The sequence below is a fragment of the Trachemys scripta genome, chromosome 4 (genome assembly GCF_013100865.1).
Source record: "Trachemys scripta elegans isolate TJP31775 chromosome 4, CAS_Tse_1.0, whole genome shotgun sequence".
Taxonomy (NCBI): domain Eukaryota; kingdom Metazoa; phylum Chordata; order Testudines; family Emydidae; genus Trachemys; species Trachemys scripta.
In genome coordinates this window covers 136441073-136463247 of record NC_048301.1, presented here as the reverse complement: position 1 = coordinate 136463247, position 22175 = coordinate 136441073, and the positions used below count along the sequence as shown (strand labels likewise).

General features: G+C 46.1%; 1 protein-coding gene across 7 annotated transcripts in view; it reads left to right on the top strand.

The window, feature by feature from the left end:
- The window catches only part of LZTR1 (leucine zipper like transcription regulator 1), a 263713-nt gene that overhangs the window by 33823 nt on the left and 207715 nt on the right, over positions 1-22175 (top strand). The gene's annotated exons all lie outside the window — the stretch shown is intronic.

Genomic DNA, 22175 nt, shown 5'->3' with positions numbered 1-22175 from the left:
AAACTTTCATCTTTTGGGCTGCAGTTTTCAAGCAGGGACTCTGTCCCAAAGTAGATGCTCTTGGAAGGTTTCGCCAAAAATTCCTTAATCTATTTTCAGTTCTATGACAGTGGGGGAAAATACATTTGTGTTTGTTTGGTTGTTTTATGTTTTGTATTTTAAAAAAGAATTGTTGTGTGATGTGTTCTTTCCAGGAGTCAGTGCAAATTTATTAATTGGTTCACCATTTCATCAATGGAAAGTGGATATACATCAGCCTTTGTACCCTGAGCAGTTTTGCCACATACGTCATACAAACTCACTGGTAAAGATAAACAGTCAAATTTATTGACTACAAAAGATAGATTTTAAGTGATTATAGTGATGGGCAAAAAGTTAGTTGGTTACCAAAATAAAATTCAATTAAATATAAGCATGCAGTCTAAACTCTCAACCCTATTAGACTGAGCAACATCTAGATGAAGCAGTTTTTCTCACCCCACTGGATATTGCATTTCATAGTATACAGATTTCACTCTTGAAACCTGGGCCAGCCTCCTCTGTTGGAGTCTTCTGTGAGTGTCTTTGTTGCTTGCAGCATAGGTGGGGGCAGGCAAAAGGTGAAGCATGGGCCTCTATGTTCTGTTTTATACCCTCAGTCCCATGTGCTTGGGGAACACAAGTCCAGGCATGTCTGGGGGGCATTGCTGAGTCTGCAGGCAAGGTTGAGAAATTCCCTTGGTGTGCCCTCATGCAGGTGAGTCATTGAATTGTAGCTCCCTTGCTGGACAATGGATGTTGATGAGTTGTTTGACACCCTACCCGGGTGTTGGTTATTTTCCTTGCTGTTGCCTCTGGGAAGCTAATATCTGGTTGATCTCTCAATTTACAGCATGTTTTAGTGACAACCATGCAACACAATTCTCATAACTTCATATGCATTAATGATATACATATATGGATAGAGAAATTACTTTCAGCAGATCATAACCTTTCCCCCGATACTTCACATGACCTCTTTATATGCAATATCACAATTATATACAGATGAGGAATATGGGGGTTACAGGGCCCTCCCCCAAAGTATAGAATGTCACAGTAAATGCATCATGGGAGGCTAATGCCATGTTCCCATAACCACCCGCGCAAATGTTTTGGTCCTATGAGGAATTGCAAGCCTACCCCAACATTCCACTTGGCTCCATGCATTGTGGGATAGCTACCCACAGTGCAGCGCTCCATGAGTCGATGCAGGCCCTGCTAGTGAGGATGCGCTCTGCCGACACAATGTGCATATTGGGGACATGCAGAATTGACTTGCTTAAATCGGAGGCTCAATGTCGACTTAAATAAAATCAGCCTAATTTTGTAGTGTAGACATATCCTTAGCATCATATTTGCTTTTTTCGAGCATATGTCTTCGTGGAAACTCCACAGTGATGCCTGCATAAGTTGTTATAGTTAATTCAGAACTTGTAAGGTGTATGAATAGTTCCATTTTATCCTTCCAGTGTGCATTATTTTGCATTTATAGACCCTGAACTTCATTTTCCATCATGTTGCCCATTCACCTAGCTCAGTTAAGTCCCTCTGAATTCCTCTGTCTTCTCAGGACTTGAATAACCTAAATAACTTGAATTTGAGTCAGCAAATTTCACTACCTCACCATTCTTTAATTAACACATTTGACAACATTGGGCCTGGTACAGAACCTTGAGGTCATGGTGAAGACTGATCATTTATTATTGGGCACTTGAAAACTAGGCCTCAGTATCTGTACCTCACTCATCTGTAAAATTTGCCTTATAATCAAAGCCTTGTGTATTCTGCAGCTATGGAATTTGCTGTGGATTTTATCCTTGCTGCAGAGTTGTGCTCCAGAATCTCAACTGTTCTAAAAAAATTACGTTTCTAGGCCTATTGGTTGTGCAGATAACATTGAACAATTGATCAGAATGTAAGCAATGAAATGACGACCACCTTAGTCTGCCTGAAACAATAGTCGTCATTTTCATAGATAATAAAGCCAGAAGTGACCACTGTGATCATCTAGTTTGACCTCCCATATAACATAGGCCATAGAATTTCCTTGAATTAATTCCTGGTTGAATTAGAGTAGATCTTTTTGAGAAAAACATCCAATCTTAAGTTAAAAATTGACAGTGTTGAAGAATCCACAGCCCTTTTGTAAGCTGTTTCCATGGCTAATATACTCTGACTGTTAAAAATTTGACCTTATTTCCAGTCTGAATTTGTCATTTCAACTTCTAGTAATTGGATCTTATGCTTTTTTCTGCTAATTGGAGAGCCCTCTACTATCAAATTTCTGTTCCTCTCTGCATAGGTACTTTATAAACTGGAATCACGTCTCCCCTTGATCTTCTCTTTGTTAAACTAAACAGATTGAGCCCCACTATAAGGGATGTTTTCCAATCCTTTAATCATTCTTGTGGCTCTTCTCTGAACCCTCTGCTATTTATCAATATCCTTTATGAATTGGGGACACAGTATTCTAGCAGCAGTTGCGTCATTGCCAAAGAGAGGTAAAATAATCTTCCTACTCCTCAATTATCTGCTGTTTGATACATCCAAGACCTTTTGGCCACATTGTGACATTGAGAGCTCATTTTTAGCTGATTATCCACCACAGCCCCCAAGTCTTTTTCAGAGTCACTTTTTCCCAAGATAGAATCCTGCATCCTGTAAGTATGGCCTGCATTCTTTGTTCCTAGAGGTATAACTTTACGTTTTGCTGTATTGAAATGCATTTTGTTGTGCCCACTTTACCAAGTGATCTAGATTGCTCTGTATCAGTGACTTGCCTTCTTCATTATTTATCATTGCCCCCGTCTTAGTGATCTACAAACTTTCAGTGATGATTTTATTTATTCTTCCAGGTCCTTAATAAATATGTTAAATAGAGTAGGGCCACGAAACAATTCCGGTGGGACCCCACTAGAAACACCTACCTAATGATGAACCCTGTTTACAATTACATTGTAATTGTAATGTGGGATTGTGGCTAAACTTAAATTGTAATGTGGAGGTTGGCTACTTGTAAAACTCTGAACAGCAGGAAATTCAGAATTGAAGTAATGCTGTGGGAGGCATTGTCTTAATTCTGCATGTCCTGGTTTGGAAATGTTCAGTTTAGCCCATCTCCAGATTCTGGAAGAACACAAGGCAGCACTAGGTAGCCTTACATCTACATTAAAGAAGTTTTTTGGCTGTGAATTTCCCTTCTTTTTGAGAAATCTGTGGAAGTGAGGGGGGCATAGTTGATAGGAACACATGGGAGGGGAACCTCATGAGGTCTTTCTATGCACATCTCACCATTAATGAGCTACCATGCCCCCAGTAATGCTGTAAAGGCCATGATCAGGAGGGAAGATTGTAAGGTTGTAGCTAATGGGTTGTGAAGTGTGTATTTATCAGCTGGAGACAGCAAGGGGAGAGGAGATGCAGAATCCCTAGCCCACATCAGTGACTACTGTGGGGAAAACATCTCTGCACACCCACCTGTACATAGGAGGCTTGCATATGTTAGAAATGGCTCATGTCCATATCAGTAGTGGGTCTCCTTTCCTGGTCTCAGTGCTGTTGTTGGACTGAGCTTGCCCATTTTTAATGCTCTCCAGTCTTAGCATTGTGTTTCTGTGGCATACATTGTTCCAGACCCAGTCCATCAAGCTTAGTGCTGCCTGCCAGGAGTTCAGTGAGTCTTTCCTGGCTCAGAACCACTTCATCCGGACTGGGACTCTTGCACTGGCCAAATTGGTGTTGTTTTCAGTGTGGCAGCTAGCTAGTTCCTCCCACTTCCACCTGGCCCATACCATCATACCAGATTTCACATCCCAGATGGAGTAAGTACTACCAAAACTGTCTCACAGCAAGATCCAGGGAGGCTGGTAGATGGCATCAGGGGTATGCTTGTGAGGAGCTGAACATCTCTAAACTTCACACACCACTCACACTTCCAAAAGGAGCTCCATTGTGCCCCAGATACTGAGGGAAAGGCTTGTTGAAAGCCCTAAGGTGCACAGCACATATCTCCCAAGGAGTGGATTGGAACTCAAGCTGCACTGTTTAAGGGGAGTGCTTGTTCTCCTAACTCACCTTACTCAGGGTTTGTCTATATTGGCAAGTTTCTGTGCAAAAGCAGCTTTTTGTGTTCAAACTGCAGACGTGTACACACTGCCAAGCCACTTTTTGTGCAGAAACTCCTCAGTTGCAGTGTTGCAAAAAAAAAACAAAAACAAAAACAAACACCTCAATGAGAGTCGTAAGGCTATTTGTGCAGAGGCTCCAGCGCTCTATTGCCAGCGTGGACACTTGATTGCTTTCTGCCCTGTAATTGGCCTCTGGAGGTGTCCCATAATGCCTCAAATGATCGCTCTGCTCATTGTTTTGAACTCGGCTGCCCTGGAGACATGCACCCCTCCCCTTTCAAAGCACTGTTTCTGACAGCCATTGCGTGCTGTGCTGATCTGCTCCAGGACACACAGCAAACCATTAATGTGGACTGCTTGTGCTGCTGAACACAGAGGCAGGTGTGTGTGAGAGCGAGAGATTGCTGTGCAGAGAGCCCAGGGAGGGAGGCGGGGGCTGATGTCGCGGTTTCCCCCTACCTCAGGACTGGTTGCTTCCTGTCACTGTCTGAACTTACAAGACAGCATGCTGACACACTCTCTGATCCCAAACCACAGTCTCTCTCCCCCGCTCCACACACACACACACACACACACACACACACACACACACACACACACTCCCTGTCTCACACACCTCTTCTCTCCCCTCCCCCCCCTTCAGTTGAATAGCAGCTGGCAAAGTAGTAGGATGCCCATGGAAGAATGGAATCGGGAAACCTGTATCATGTGATGCTGTGCTTGCCCCACGAGGCATTGCAAACCCTTCCCAAAGCACCCTGCGCTAGTTGCACAGTGAGATAGATACCACAATGCTCTGCTGTCTTTGCCTTTGCCAGAGCTGCTAATGTGGATGTGCTCCAGCGTCACAAGGAGCACAGTGTGGACAAGCAAGGGCATTTTAATTCCGGTGTTTTAATAAAAGTGGTATAACTTGTGGTACAGAAACTTGCCAGTGTAGACATAGTCTGTGTGTCACTTACACAGGAGTTCTGAGGAAACAATAGCTCAGAGGTAAGACCTGTCCATGAGCAGAGTAGCTAAAGCTTTTGTAGTGCAATAACTTTTGAAATATTTCTAAACAGGTCTTTGGTACCCTGGAATAGCTGAATTCAGGATCAGTCCAGCAATATAAATTTTCAGGCACTGAGCCATAGTTGTTTTTTTTCCCCCCTTGCCCAGTGCAAAAAATGTTATAAGAATCTGAACTTTCAAACCAGCTCATTTTTGTGGAGTGGGGCACTGTATCTTGACCAAATAATCCTAAATTTGCCCCATAAAGTCTATCCCAATCTCTGTTGCACTTCGAAAAATTGGCTCATAAACAGAAATCACTGCTCAGTAGTAACTATGGAAGTTGCTATCACTCCTCCCTAGTACTGATTGCATTTGTAACCTCAGGTGAGAGCTGTAGTTTGGACAACAGATATTCTCATATCTCCTAAGGGCAGGATTGGCACTCACAATATTTAGGTAGGGTTTGGTTCATGAGCCACTACTTGTTTCATGTAAGGGCATGTCTACACTTAACTCTAGAGCGATCGATCCAGCGGTGGTCGATTTATCGCGTCTAGTGAAGATGCGATACATTGACCACCGAGCGCTGTCCCGTCGACTCCGGTACTCCACTGGAGTGAGAAGCGTAGACTGAGTCGATGGGGGAGCATCAGCAGTCGACCTACTGCAGTGAAGACACCATGGTAAGTAGATCTAAGTACGTTGACTTCAGCTACGTTATTCACGAAGCTGAAGTTGCGTAACTTAGATCAATTTCCCCCCCCGTGTAGACCAGGCCTAAGTCACCAGATGGCTGTGATGCACGCTGACCTCCCATAATTGGTTGGCACAGTGCAGCACACCAGGCTCAAGGTGCCCTAGTATCATAGTGCATGTGTAAATCATTTTCTGACATGCATCCCAACCACATGCTAATTTATGGAGCTGAATGGACCCTGTGAGAAGTTCTAATATATTGCTTCCCCTGGAATTGGGTGTCAGATATAGTTGAGGTCATAAGAATGGCCATACTGGGTCAAACCAACAATCCACCTAGTCCAGTATCCTGTCACTGACTGTGGCTGGAGCAAGATGTTTCAGAGGGAATGAAGAGAACAAGACAATTATCAACTGATCCATCCCCCGCCATCCTGTCCCGGTTTCTGGCAGCCAGAGGGTTCAGGGACACCCAGAGCATAGGGTGTTGCATTCCCGGACTCTCTTGGCTAATAGCCATTTATGGACCTATCCTCCATGAACTTACCTAATTCTTTTTTGAATCCAGTTATACTTTTGGCCTTTTCAACATCCCCTGGCAATGAGTTTCACAGGCTGACTGTGTAGTGTGTGAAGATGATGTTTTCACCCCTCAGCTCATAGAGAACCGAGAAGCTCTATTTTTGTTTGCTACCTGTTAAATTCATGGGGTGACCCTTGGATCTTGTGTAATGTAAAGAGGTAAAGAACACTTATTCACTTTCTCCACACCATTCATGATTTTCTAGACATCTGTCATATCCCCTCCGTAGTCTTCTCTTTTTGAAGCTCATCAGTAAGGCTAAGATTTTGTCACGGTTATTTTTAGTAAAAGTCACAGACGGGTCATGGGCAATAAACAAATTAATGGAGCTCGGGACCTGTCTGTGACTTTTACTAAAAATAACTGTACAAGCTGGGGGGCAGGCCATGGTTGCAGCTCTCAGCGGAAGTGGGGCAGGAGTGCCTGGCTGTGGCCCCTGCCATGGGGGAGGGGCACACCGCCCTGGTTGCAGACCCTGGTGGAATACCTCAGCTGCAGCCCTTGGGGGAAGCTGCGGGGCAGGGGGGCATGGTCCCGTAATAGCCCCTGATGCAAGCTGCAGAGCAGGGGTGCATGGCCCTAGCTGCAGCCTCCGAAGAAGTCACGGGGGTCTGGTAAAGTCACGGAATCCATGACTGCCGTGACCAAATTGTAGCCTTAATCGTCAGTCCCAGTCTTCTAATCTTCCCTTGTATGGAAGTTTGTAACCCTAATCGTTGTTGTTGCCCTTCTCGGTACTTTGTCCAGTTCTACTATATCTTTTTGAGATAGGGTTGTCGCGGTGCCTGAAGTGAGACTCAGCCGACAATGCCCAAACTCAGGACAGATTGTCAGAAAATAGGGCAGACATCCCCAAACTGGCGGTATATTCTATCATTAGATTCACCAAGCCAGTAGTAAAAAGTACTCCTGGATCACTATATTAGTTTCACCCTGGAATACAGACAATTCACTTGGCATTCCTGCCCCTGTTTATTACCCAGACAAACGGGACTTTATGGTGTAAGGTTATTAAAACTAAAAACACCACACATTAGGTTTTTCCAGTCAAAAAAGACTAGTCACTCACTGAAGGTCACTGGATGTTCAGGATCTCACCAAAACCAACACTGTAGCCAAATTCTCTAGTAACTAAACTATAAATTATTTGGTAAAAAAAGAAATTAGTTATTAAAAGGTCAAAGCAGAGAAAATATATTGCAGTTGAATTGGAATCATAGAAGATTAGGGTTGGAAGAGACCTCAGGCGGTCATCTAATCCAACCCCCTGCTCAAAGCAAGACCAACCCCAACTAAATTACCCCAGCCAGGGCACTGTCAAGCCCGGCCTTAAAAACCTCCAAGGATGGAGATTCCACCACCTGCTTAGGTAACCCATTCCAGTGTTTCACCACCCTCCTAGTGAAATAGTTTTTCCTAATTTCTAACTTAGACCTCCCACACTGCAACTTGAAACCATTGCTCCTTGTTCTGTCATTTGCCACCACTGAGAACAGTCTAGATCCATCCTCTTTGGAACCCCCCTTCAGGTAGTTGAAGGCTGCTATCAAATCCCCCCTCACTCTTCTTTTTTGTAGATTAAATAAGCCCAGTTCCCTCAATCTCTCCTCATAAGTCATGTGCCCCAGCCCCCTAATCACTTCTGTTGGCCTCTGCTGGACTCTCTCCAATTTGCCCACATCCTTTCTTTAGTGGGGGCCCCAAAACTGGACGCAGTACTCCAAATGTGGCCTCACCAGTGCCGAATAAAAGGGAATAATCACTTTCCTCAATCTGCTGGCAACGCTCCTTCTAATGTAGCCCAATATGCCATTAGCCTTTTTGGCAACAAGGGCACACTGTTGACTCATATCCAGCTTCTCGTCTACTATAATCCGCAGGTCCTTTTCTGCAGAACTGCTGCTTAGCCATTCGGTCCCCAGCCTGTAGCGGTGCATGGGATTCTTCCGTCCTAAGTGCAGGACTCTGCTTTATTCCTTGTTGAACCTCATCGGATTTCTTTTGGCCCAATCCTCCAATTTGTCTAAGTCACTCTGGACCCTATCCCTACCCTCCAGCATATCTGCCTCTCCTCCCAGCTTAGTGTCATCCACGAACTTGCTGAGGGTGCAAGCCATCCCATTGTCCAGATGCTTAATGAAGATGTTCAACAAAACCGGCTCCAAGACCGACTCCTGGGGCACTCTGCTTGATTCCGGCTGCCAACTAGACATCTTGCTGTTGATCACTACCTGTTGAGCCCGACAGTCTAGCCAGCTTTCTATCCACCTTATAGTCCAATCATCTAATCCATACTTTTTTAACTTGCTGGCAAGAATATTGTGGGAGACCATATCAAAAGCTTTGCTAAAGTCAAGGTATATCATGTCCACCACTTTCCCAATATCTGCAGGCCAGTTCTCATCCGGTTGGTCAGGCATGATTTACCCTTGGTCAATCCATGTTGACTGTTCCTGATCACCTTCCTCTCCTCCAAGTGCTTCAAAATTGATTTCTTCAGGACCTGCTCCATGACTTTTCCAGGGACTGAGATGAGGCTGTAGTTCCCTGGATATGGGTCTAGTTATTAGCAGAGATATAAGGTTTGCTAATTCTCCATAAGTCTCTTAGTCCTTCCATGAATCTTTCAGGGAGTCCCAAAATGAGTTTTTGGGGATCTCAGTTCAATGGCTCAAACTCCCCTGTTAGAGTTCAGCAGATCAGAGATGTTGGATCAGTCCGATGAATCCATATTTATAGCTATCCCACACAGAGAGCAAGCTGCCAGGTGTCTTCACAGAAACCCCATCACTTTCCTTTGACAAAGAATAGATACTTGAGTCTGTGAAAAGTCCCAGTGGCACTTGCTTTGAAGATCGAAATCTTCAGTCTTGTGAACACCGTATGATAGCCAAACAATTCTCCATTAAGTAAATTCACACTGAAATGCTAAATAGGTGCCTTTTGATCAAATGACAATTGAGTATAGTTGCATACATAATGTAAAGATAATATAGAGTTACAGAACATGAAAATTATTTAGCAACTATGTGTTCTTCTTCAAGTGCTGGTCCCTATGTGGATTCCAAATGTGGGTGTACATATGCGCTGGAACCGTTTATAGTAATGTCTGTTGACCCATGCATGCGTCGGTCATGTGGCGCATCCGAGGCGAAGAAAGGGGGTGGTGTCTACCCCATTTTGGACCTCTGCTCCCTGAACAAATTCCCAATGGCAAGGGGGGTGGAGAGGAAGTACTTCGTCCCTTCCAAGAGATACGACTTCCTATTTTGTCATCCGGTCCCCTGTTCGCTGGTCGTCTCAGCCGTGAATGAACGGGAGCATTGTGGCCAGCAAGCCCCGGCCCCCAAGGCCAAAGAGGCTAAACGTCTGGACCTCTTCGGAAGGAAGGTCTACTCCTCTGGGGGCCTCCAATTAAGGATTGCGAACCAGCAGGCAATCCTAAACAGGCACAATTTTAATTCCTGAGCAGCAGTTTCCAAATGTAAAGATTCCTTGCCCCAGGGCTCTCAACCTGAGTTCACGGCCCTTGTGGAAGAGGGAAAGGCAGTTACCAAGACCTCTTTACATGCCTCTCTGGACTCGGTAGACGCAGCAGCCAGAACAATTGCCTCAGGTGTGGTGATGAGGCGCTCGGCATGGCTTCAGGCCTTCCACCAGAGGTCCAGAATACCATCCAGGACCTCCCCTTCGAAGGGTTTGGCCTCTTTTCTGACCAGATGGATGCCAAGCTGCATAGCCTTAAAGACTCCCGGGCAACCCTCAAGTCGTTAGGAATGCACACCCCGGCGACTCAGGCATTCAAGCCCCAACCGTTGCAGCAACGGCAGTACCAGCCTCGCCCTAGGCAGGAGCCTTATCGCAGGAGGAGCAGAGACAACAGACGCAGGCGGAATAACACACCTAATCAAGGCCAGGGCAAGCCCCAGCCTGGAAACAAGCAGAGGTTTTGAAGGTGCGCTCGAGAACAGCGTACCAACCCAGCTCCCGGATCCTTCCGTATGTTTTTGACCACTGGTCCCTCTTCTACCAGGTGTGGCCCCATATAACATCAGACCGTTGGATCTTCCGCACAGTACAAATGGGTTACACGCTGCTGTTCTCCTCCTTCCCTTCCCTGTCCCTCTTCAGGTACCCTTCTCACGAGCAACTCCTTATGAAGGAGGTACAGTCACTCCTGGAGGTTGGGGTGGTGGAGGAAGTCCCTTGGGAACTAAGGGGGAAGGGGTTTTACTCCCGTTGTTTTCTCATCTCAAAGGCAAAGGGGGGCCTTTGGCCCATTTTAGACCTTTGCGGGCTCAACAAGTTAAGTCAAAGTCCGCTTCCGCATGGTCTCCCTAGGCACTATTATCCCGTCCCTGGATCCGGGGGATTGGTACGCTGCCCTCAACATGAGATACGTACTTTCACATCGCTATTCACCCCGCTCACCGGCGGTTCCTGCAGTTCTCCATAAACCAGCACCATTACCAGTTTACGGTCCTTTTGTTCGGCCTGGCGGCAGCCGCCCACATATTCACAAAATGCATGTCAGTAATGGCAGCCTTTCTATGAAAGAGGAGAATACAGGCATACTCAACAATTGGCTCCTTGCGGGTCGGTCCGAAGAGGAGGTCTGCTCCCATGTGATGGTGGCCCTGGATGCATTCCGCAGGCCGTGTCTTCTTGTCAACATGCCCAAGTCTTCCCTGATACCAACGCAAAGGCTGGAGTTCATCGGGGCAGTGCTGGACTCGGTGCAGGTGCGAGCGAGCCTCCTGGAATCCAGATTCCTGGCTATCCAGCGTGTCATAGACTCGATGCTAAGGTTCCCCACTACCACGGCCAGATGCTGCCTGCAGGTCCTAGGGCACATGGCGGCGTACACTCACGTAGCTCCACTATGGCTCAGGACTTCACAAGCGTGGCTTGCCTGGTCATATCGCCCAGGCAGAGACCCCTAGACCTTGTCGTGATGCTTCCGGCCCAGGTGTTGGACTCCCTGTGCTGGTGGCTCAATCGGCCGATAGTATGCAAGGGTATCTCCTTCGCTGCACCGCAACCTGCTCTGATGCTCTTGACAGATGTGTCTGACCTCGGCTGGGGAGCTCACTTAGGGGACCTAAGGACACAGGGCTTGTGGTCCAAGGCCGAGGTGTCACTCCACATCAATGTAAAGGAGCTCAGGGCAGTTCATCTAGCCTGCCAAACCTTTCACGCTACTCTGGAAGGTCACAGCATGACAGTTCTGACAGACAACACCACCGCCATGTTTTATATAAACAAGCAGGGCGGAGCCCGCTCCTCTCCCTTCTGCCGAGAGGTCCTTCTCCTGTGGGACTTTTGTATAGCCCGCTCCATCCATCTCGTAGCGTCATATCTCCTGGGGGCGCGAAACAAGCTAGTGGACAGCCCCAGCAGGTCATACCGCATGCATAAGTGGTCGATGAGATCGGACATCTTGCAATCAGTCTTCCAGAAGTGGGGGTTTCCCCCAAATGGACCTCTTTGCCATCAAGGACAACAGCCAATGTCCACAGTTTTGCTCATTTCAGAACCACAGTCCGGGCTCAGTCGCAGATGCATTCGCGATCCCTTGGAGTGGGAGTCTGAAGTATGCCTTTCCTCCACTCCCACTCATCCACAGAGTCCTCCTCAGAGTTCGCAGGGACAAGGCGATGATAATTTTGATCGCCTCAGCTTGGCCTTGTCAGCGCTGGTTTACAACCCTGCTAGAGCTGTCAGTGGCCGCCCCGATTGCCCTGCCCCTGCATCTCATTGCGTGGAAGCTCTCTGGCTAAACGCTATGGAGAGCCAGTGCTCTCCTCTGGTATGGCAGATTCTCCTTGGCAGTAGGAATCCTTCCACTAGGGCGGCCTACCTTGCTAAGTGGAAAAGATTCTCCTGCTGGTGTGAGCCTAAGCAGATACAGCCACGCCAGGCCACTATTCCAGTCGTCCTAGAATACCTCCTGCACCTCAAACATCAGGGTCTTGCTCCTTCCTCAATCAGAATGCATCTAGCTGCCATTTCAGCGTTCGACCTGGGGGAATTCGGATGCTCTGTGTTTTCTAACCCCATAGTGGTGCGGTTCCTCAAGGGACTGGAGAGAGTGTTCCCCTACTCCCTCCCTGGAACCTTAATCTGGTCCTTTCCAAGCTTATGGGGCCCCCATTCAAGCCCCTGGCCTCTTGCTCTCTCCTTCACCTCTCCTGGAAGGTGGCGTTCCTGGTGGCTATTACATCGGCGAAGAGGGTGTCTGAGTTGAGGGCCCTAACCTTGGAGCCTCCTTATACAGTTTTTTATAAGGACAAAGTGCAACTCAGGCCACACCCTAAATTCCTCCCTAAAATAGTCTCACAATTTCATATGGGACAGGATATTTTTTTGCCAGTACTCTTTCCTAAACCACACATGGACCCGAGTCACCATAGCCTGCACACTCTGGATGTCTGAAGGGCTCTGACGTTCTATTTGGAGTGAACTAAACCTTTCCGCAAGTCGACACACTTGTTTGTCACCATAGCCGATAGAATGAAAGGGCTTCCGGTCTCGGCGCAACATATATCATCTGCACCTGCTACGAGCTCGCCAAGATTCCAGTCCCGGCGAACACGGCTCACTCGACGAGGGCACAAGCATCCTCAACAGCTTTCCTGGCGCATGTCCTGATCCAGGAGATCTGTAAAGCAGCTACTGGTCATTGGTGCACACATTCACAGCCCACTATGCAGTCAACCAGCAGGCCAGAGATGACGCGGCAGTTGGCAGGGCTGTTCTTCAGTCATTTGCTCCATGACTCCTACCCTCCTCCTGTGGTAAGCTTGTGAGTCACCTAATGTGGAATGGACAAGAACAAGCACCCGAAGAAGAAAAAACGGTTACCTGTCTTTCGTAACTGATGTTCTTCGAGATGTGGTGTTCACGTCCATTACACTTCCCACTCTCCTTCCCCTCTGTTGGAGTCTTTGTCAAGAAGGAACTGAAGGGGAGTCGGGTCGGCAGGGATATATATGCACCAGCATAAAGGTGCCACTCTAGGGGGCTCCCCTGCTGACTCGATGGGAGCCGCTAAGGGGAAAAGTTTCCGACGTCCGTGCATGCGGTGTGCACACACCTAATGTGTAATGGACGTGAACAACATCTCTCGAAGAACAACAGTTACGAAAGATAGGTAACCGGATTTTTTTTCTTTGAGCTGCTGGTGTATGCAAAACAGTTTGTAAGAACAGGAAAATTTAATTGACAATCTATTTGTTGTGGTTGGTGTATCTCATAGGTTCCAAGTCCAGAAGAGATGACTGTGATCATTTAATATGACCTGCTTTATAACAGAGGACATAAAACTTCCCGGAAAAAATTCCTGGAGCACATTTTTTTTAGAAGAACATCCAATCTTGATTTAAAAATTGCCAGTGATGGAGAATCTACTCTGATCTTTGGTAAATTATTCCAGTTGTCAGTTATTCTTATTATTATAGAATCATCATAGAATATCAGGGTTGGAAGGGATGTCAGGAGGTCATGTTGTCCAACCCCCCTGCTCAATCCCCAGCTAAATCATCCTAGCTAGGGCTTTGTCAAGATGGGCCTTAAAAACCTCTAAGGAAGAAGATTCCACCACCTCCCTAGGTAACCCATTCCAGTGCTTCACCACCCTCTTAGTGAAAAAGTTTTTCCTAATATCCAACCTAAACCTCCCCCACTGCAATTTGAGACCATTACTCCTTGTTCTGTCATCTGCTACCACTGAGAACAGTCTAGATCCATCCTCTTTGGAACCCCCTTTCAGGTAGTTGAAAGCAGCTATCAAATCCCCCCTCATTCTTCTCTTCTGCAGACTAAATAATCCCAGTTCCCTCAGCCTCTCCTCATAAGTCATGTGTTCCAGCCCCCTAATCATTTTTGTTGCCCTCCACTGGACTCTTTCCAATCTTTCCACATCCTTCTTGTAGTGTGGGGCCCAAAACTGGACACAGTACTCCATATGAGGCCTCACCAATGCAGAATAGAGGGGAATGATCACATCCCTCGATCTGCTGGCAATGCTCCTACTTATACAGCCCAAAATGCTGTTGGCCATCTTGGCAACAAGAGGACACTGTTGACTCATATCCAGGTTCTGGTCCACTGTAACCCCTAGGTCCTTTTCTGCAGAACTGCTACCTAGCCCCTCGGTCCCTAGTCTGTAGCAGTGTATGGGATTCTTCTGTCCTAAGTGCAGGACTCTGCACATGTCCTTATTGAACCTCATCAGGTTTCTTTTGGCCCAATCCTCTAATTTGTCTAGGTCCCTCTGTATCCTATCCCTACCCTCCAGCGTATCTACCACCCCTCCCAGTTTAGTGTCATCTGCAAACTTGCTGAAGGTCCAATCCATGGAATCCTCCAGATCATTAATGAAGATATTGAACAAAATCGGACCCAGGACTGACCCTTGGGGCACTTCCCTTGATACCGTCTGCCAACTAGACAATGAGCCATTGATCACTACTCGTTGAGCCCGATGATCTAGACAGCTTTCCATCCACCTTATAGTCCATTCTTCACGCCTTATTTCCAGTCTGAATTTATCTAGTTCCAACTTCCAGGCATTAGATCATATTATAACTTTCTCTGCTACACTGAAGAGCCCATTATTAAATATTTGTTCCCCATGTAGGTACTTATAGACTGTAATCAAGTCACCCCCTAACCTTCTTTTTGTTAAGCTAAGATTGAGCTCCTTTAGTATATCATTGTAAAGCATGTTTTCTAATCCTTTAATCATTCTTGTGGCTCCTCTCTGAACTCTCACCAATTTTTCAACATTCTTCTTGAGTTGTGGACACAGGATTCCAGCAGTGGTCGCACCAGTGCCAAACGTAGAGGCAAAATAACCTCTCTGCTCCCACTTGAGGTTCTCTTGTTTATGCATCGCAGAATCGCATTAGCCCTTTTGGTCGTAATGTCAGACTGAAATCTCATGTTCAGCTGATTATTCACTGCATTCCAACCCCAAATCTTTTTCAGAGTCATGGATTCCTAGGACAGAGTCCCCCATCCTGTAAATGTGGCCTAAGTTCTTTGTTGCCAGATATATACAAGAGAAACTAGCCAAGACTCAAAAACTAGGGCTGTCAATTAATTGCAGTTTACGCATGTAATGAACTCAAAACAAATTAATGCGGTTTTTTTTTAACGTGCTTCAATCGCACACTTCTGGAGATGGGACTCAGTGGTGGCCGGGCAGGTAGGGAGGCACAAGAGACTAACATGCAGACCAGAAACACAGATTACTGAAATGCCTCCCAACTCCTCGGAGCTGGTCTTGTGCCTCCTTCCCCCTTCATAATCTATTGATTTGTTTTATATGAGGGGAGGGGTAAAGGGAATCACCAGCAGCCGCGAGGATGCGAAGCAGGGAAAAGGTGCTTTGGAGCCACTGCTGCAAGACCCTATGCCCCAAGTGACTCCAGCGGTCTCCTTTCCTACTCCCCCGCACTAATCGACTGTGACCCTGGTCCGTATCCTGTGAGTGATTTGGGAGAGCCGGTTAAACACCTTCGAGGGGGAGAGAGGAGCCTGGCCCCCTGCTGCACCATCCCTTCCATGCTGGACAGGGCCAGCCTTAAGGACCACCCAGGGCACCATGTTCAGGGGGACACCGCTGTATACTTCTGGGGCAGGGGACCCTCCTCCTGCTGCCCTGCTCCACTGCTGCTCCAGCCTCCCCCACCCCATGAAGCTGACCCTGGCCAAGCTGCTCTGGACTGGGAGCCTGCCTCCAATCTGCTGTGCAGAGTGTGGGTGGGGGCACCTGATATCAGGGTGTCCCCCTCTACCTTTCCATGTAGCCGCTTGCTACTGAGCTGGGGTCCGGAAAGAAGGAGCCTGTCTGCTGCTGGCTCAGGAGTGAGTGCTACCGCCAGCAGCTGCTGGCTGAAAAAAACATTCAGCCCTGAATGCTCTGCTTAAAGAGACAGCGCTCCCTCAACACACCCACACCCGCCAAACCACAATAGGAAATGGTGCCCCTGGTGAGTCAGGAGTGACCAGAGGGCTGTGGGAAGCGTCAACATGGCTTTTGTAAAGGGAAATCATATCTCACTAAACCATTAGAGTTCTTTGAGGAAGTTAACAAACCTGTGAACAAGGGTGATTGAGTGTACCTGGATTTTCAGAAAGCCTTTGATAAGGTCTTTGAAAGGCTCTTAAGCAAAGTAAGCAGTCCTGGAATAAGAGGGAAGGTCCCCTCATGGATCAATAACTGGGTAAAAGATAGGAAACAAAAGGTAGGAGATCAGTTTTCAGAATTTCAGATAACATCAGCCACACTATCAGAGGATTGTTCACCTGCACATCTACCAATGTAATATATGCCATCATGTGCCAGCAGTGCCCCCCTGCCATGTACATTGGCTAAACTGGACAGTCTCTACGTAAAAGAATTAATGGACACAAATCAGACATCAAGAATTATAACATTCAAAAACCAGTTGGAGAACACTTCAATCTCCCTGGCCACTTGATTACAGACCTAAAAGTTGCAATATTATAACAAAAAAACTTCAAAAACAGACTCCAACGAGAGACTGCTGAATTGGAATTAATTTGCAAACTGGCTGGACACACAAAAAAAAAAAAATTTGCAACCTTAACCAAAATAAGCAAACAGAAAATAACAAACCAACAACCACTTTGTCTGTTATCCAGCCAGCACACTTAAAACTCACTTAAAATCACTACCAGCATTTCAAAGCAATCAGCTGTGCACAGATCCTGTTTGACTACACCACTGTGACGGGTTCAATCACAGAGACCGCCTTGGGACTGTCACCTGGTGTGCTGAGACTACCTCCGAGCCCGTTTTCCCTGCAATCTTGGGACTCCAGAACCTTGTCTTGTTAAGCCAGACACGCCAGTCTGCTCCAACACAGACCCAGGTCTGAACCACGTCCCCAAAGCTGCAGACTTAACTGAAAACAGCTTAAGAAGTGCTCCTGTCTCTAACACCCAGACACCCAGTTCCCAATGGAATCCGAACCCCAAATAAATCCATTTTACTCTGTATAAAGCTTATACAGGGTAAACTCATAAATTGTCTGCCCTCTATAACACTTTTAGGGAGCTATGCACATCTGTTTGCTCTCCTAGATATTAATTGCTTTCTCCGGGTTAATTACAGTAATTCCTTGCTTAACGTTGTAGTTATGTTCCTGAAAAATGCGGCTTTAAGTGAAAGGATGTTAAGTGAATCCAGTTTCCCCATTAGAATTAATGTAAATGGGGGGGGGGGGTGTTAGGTGACCCTGCCAGCAGGTAGGGGATCTTGGGGGACAACTACTGCACTGGTGGGGTGCAAAATAAACTTTATTAAGAAAATGCAAAAACAGGGAAAATTCAATAGTGAGGGGTATGGGGTTTGTTAAGGTAGACAATTGGGGAGGGGTTTCTTTTAGTAAATAGGATAGGGGGTTTCAATAGTGGGGTACAATACAGTTGGTAACCAATTAACACTGAAGTATAAATGTAACAGGTAGCTAACAATTTCTATGTAAAGAGTGTGTCACAGCAGCATATAACCAACTAACAGTATGGGTAAAATGTGTTAAATAACCAACAACTTTAGGTAAAAAATGTGTCACAGTGGTGTAAATGTAAAATGTGAGGTGTGTTAGAGAGAAAAGAGGTAACCAATGGGGTTTTATGCTAGACTTCAGTAATACAATTGAGGTTTGGCAGCAGTGGGAACGGGGTGAGCATGTGGGGGAAGGGATTAAAAGAGAGAGAGAAAGAAAGTGGTAGAGAAGTGAGGTTGGGGGATGGGGAAAGAGGAGCACGTGGTTGAGGGAGATTTAAACTCAGGGAGACAGAGAGAGCAGGCAGGCTGCAAGTTTAAACAGCAGAGAGAAAGAGAGAGAGAAAGCAGACAGGCTGCAAGTTTAAACAGCAGAGAGACAATTATACAGAACACATTAAAATCTTATCTATGATTTAACTTGACCAAGACTACACAAATTAGCAAGTAACAAAACACAATGCAACAATTCTTTAAGCCTAATTTACAGAGTACAATGCAAGCAATTTCCTAAACCTAACTTAACCACAGCTATGCAAAATGAAATTACAACTTATCTAGACTAAAAGCTAAATCTAACCTAATGGGTACACCTTATACTAGGGGTAGTTCCAGAGGGCAGACTGGTGTGTGCCCAGGATACAGCTCTAAGGGGGGAAGAGGGGGGATTAACTAGTGGTGGCTGCAGCAGTGGGGTGGCTGCAAGCTGGCAGCCCAGGATATAGTCCAGGAAGGCACAGGCTTATTTCTAGCAGCAAAGGCACTGTGGAGCAAGAAACAGATTACAGATACAGACCAAGGAGTTAGCTTGAGTCTGCCTGCTGGGGGAAAGAAAGCCAGCAAGTAAAACAAGGGGAGTGTGCAAGAGGTTTTTCCTTACCAATCCCCAAAGCAGCAGCAGGAACAGCAGTTTCAACATCAGAGGACACAGAGAGGACTCGATTCGCTTACAATAATCAGGAGATCTCCAGGCACAGATTTGTTGTTCGTGGGAGGGGAGTTTAAAAACGGGGGTACACTCAAAAACAAACGAGAGTGGGGAGAGGGCCCCACCCCCAAGACCCCTAGCTGATCAGACCAGGTGGCAAAGCAAGGACCTTCTCCGTGGGTCTGATCAGAAAATGTGTTTTTAAGAGCAAACTCAGGCAGTTTCCCGCCAGTAACTTTGATTGGCTCCTCTTGATACAGGGGAGGAGAGAAGGCAGGGAAAGGTTGCAGGTAAGCATAGGCATGCATGGGCATGTTCTGAGCCACAGGTATGACTCATATGCTTAGCTATGTGGCCACTTTAGGTCTTGCATACCTGGGCAGAGCACCCTACATCAAGCCGGGTCCTGAACAAAGAAGTTAGACAAAGGAGAGAAAAGTCCCTCCTCTCTGAGCAGAGCAATGGCTCCAGTCAGTCTGCACAAGCCATTTTCATGAACAGGGCCAGGCTGTGACTTTGGTTAGTTCCATGGCGGGGGGGAGGGGGGCACACAGCCCAAACAGAACAGCAGGGGGACAGCTGTAACAGACATTAGGTTCCAGAGAAATTTTTTTCACCAGGCAAAAGACATAACTATATATACACACACACACACACAGAGTATAAATTTTAAACAAACAATTTAATACTATACACAGCAATAATGATTGTGAAGCTTGGTTGAGGTGGTGAAGTCAGAGGGTGGGATATTTCCCAGGGAATACATTACTGCTAAATGATGAACTAGCACTCAGCTGAGCCCTCAAGGATTAACACGTTGTTAATGTAGCCTCACACTCTACAAGGCAGCACAAATGGAGGGAGGGGAGACAGCATGGCAGACAGAGAGAGACACTCTGTGTGTGTGCGAGAGAGAGAAAGAGATGCACATTGCCCCTTTAAGTACGCTGACCCCATTCTAAGTACATTGCCTTTTTAAGTAGATCAGCAAGTTGATACAGCAGCTGCTGCCAACAAGCTCCCTCCGTCCTGAGCCCTGTTGTGTCCCCCCGGCTCTATGGAGATAGGGTGAGCAGGGGGGAGGGGTACACCCTGACAGCCCCCCACTTCCGCCCCCCTCCCCACACACACACAGCAAGCAGGAGAGTCCCGGGAGCAGCTCCAAGACAGAGGGCAGGAGCAGTACATGGTAGTGGGGGGAGGGACAGCAGAACTGCCAGCAATTGATAGCCTGCTGGCGGCTGCCTCACAGAGAACTTAGGGGAGCGGAGAGCTGATAGGCGGGCTGTCAGTCCACCCTGGTTCCAAGCCTCCACCAGCTAGCTCCAACGGGCTGCTCTTTCTGCAAGCAGTGGACAAAGCAGGCGGCTGCCAAACAATGTTATAAGGGAGTATTGCACAACTTTAAACGAGCAGGTTCCCTAATTGATCAGCAATGTAACAACGAAACAACGTTAACCAGGACGACTTTAAGTGAGGAGTTACTGTAATAAAAGTGATTTTATTAAGTATAACAAGTAGGATTGAAGCGGTTCCAAGTAATAACAGAACAAAGTAAGTTACCAAGCAAAATAAAACAAAAACACACAAGTCTAAGCCTAGTACATTAAGAAACTGATCACAGATAAATCTCATACTCAGAGATGTTTCAATAAGCTTCTTTCACAGACTTGACTCCTTTCTAGTCTGGGCCCAATCCTTTCCCCTGGTACAGTTCTTGTACCAGCTCAGGGGATTTCTCATGACTGCAGCCTCCTTTGTTCTGTTCCATCCCCTTATATAGGTTTGGCACAAGGTAGGAATCTGTTGTCTCTCTGGGTCTCCACCCCTCCTTCTAAATGGAAAAGCATCAGGTTTAAGATGGATTCCAGTACCAGGTCACATGTCCTGTGAGACCCCAAGCCTTCATTCTTCCTGGCCTGACTCACAGGAAGGCTTGCAAGTAAACAGAGCCATTTACAACCAATTGTCCTAGTTGATGGGAGCCATCAAGATTCCAAATCACCATTAATGGCCCACACTTTGCATAATTACAATAGGACCTCACAGTTATATTTCGTATTTCTAGTTTCAGATACAAGAATGATACATTTATACAAATAGGATGATCCCACTCAGTAGATTATAAGCTTTGTAATGATGCCTTACAAGAGACCTTTTGCATGAAGCATATTCCAGTTACATTATAGTCACACTTATTAGCATATTTTCATAAAATTATATGGAGTGCAACATCACAGCCCCCTCTCCCAAAATAAGGTGACTTGTGTTCCACAAACCATAATCCTTCACCCCTCAACTAGCAAGCTAACTTCCAGAATCTTCTGCTTTCTGTCTTCCTTCACTGGTGGGGCAGGAAGGCTCTCAGAGAAGACTGTTTAGACTTCCGAGTTCTGTGAACTCATCTATTATCTGCAAGATATCCTGCGACAGTGTCTTTAATGCCAATATGAACCATCACCAATGGATCCTTGCCCATCAACTTCAGAAGTTTATCCAGTCTTGAGTGACGCCTTGTGTCTTGGCTCCGGGAAATCAATCTGCCATTCTGTTGTCTGCCTTTGATTTGTAGTGTGTTCTTTTGATTCTTCTGAGCATTGAATCCCTGGCAACTATTGTCTGACTTTCATGAACAGTTGGAGAACTCTTTGTGGGCAAGCTTGATCTCAGGAACTCCTTAACAAAATTTCCCGAAATTTGCATCACTAACCCTACCTTGGGTCTCAATGAGACATAGCAATTTTCTAGACAATCTGAATACGGACATGGGTTTTACAGCAGTTTGAAAAATTGGTTTTGAAACAGAAAGCGCTACTCAATCTTAACTACAGAGTTACTAGCACACCTTCATAAATAAGTCAGTATAAAATACTCCAGAATCTGGAATGTGGAAATTAATTTTTCTTTTGCATGCCCTATTGCAGTACAGATGTTTATATAACCATCTGTCACCCAAATGTGCTGTGGGAAAATTTGATGCTATTAAAAGAAAATACAGTACAACCTCAGAGTTAAAAACACCAGAGTTACAAACTGACTGGTCAACCACACACCTCATTTGGAACTGAAAGTACTCAATCAGGCAGGAGTAAAGACAAAACAAGCAAACAAAAGCCAACTAACTAACAATAAAAAAGCAAATACAGTACAGTATTGTTTAAACATAAACACTTTAAAAAAAGTTAAAAAAAAAGATTTGACAAGGTAAGGAAACTGTTTCTGTGTTTGTTTCATGGGGGAGGGATAGCTCAGTGGTTTGAGTATTGGACTGCTAAACCCAGGAGT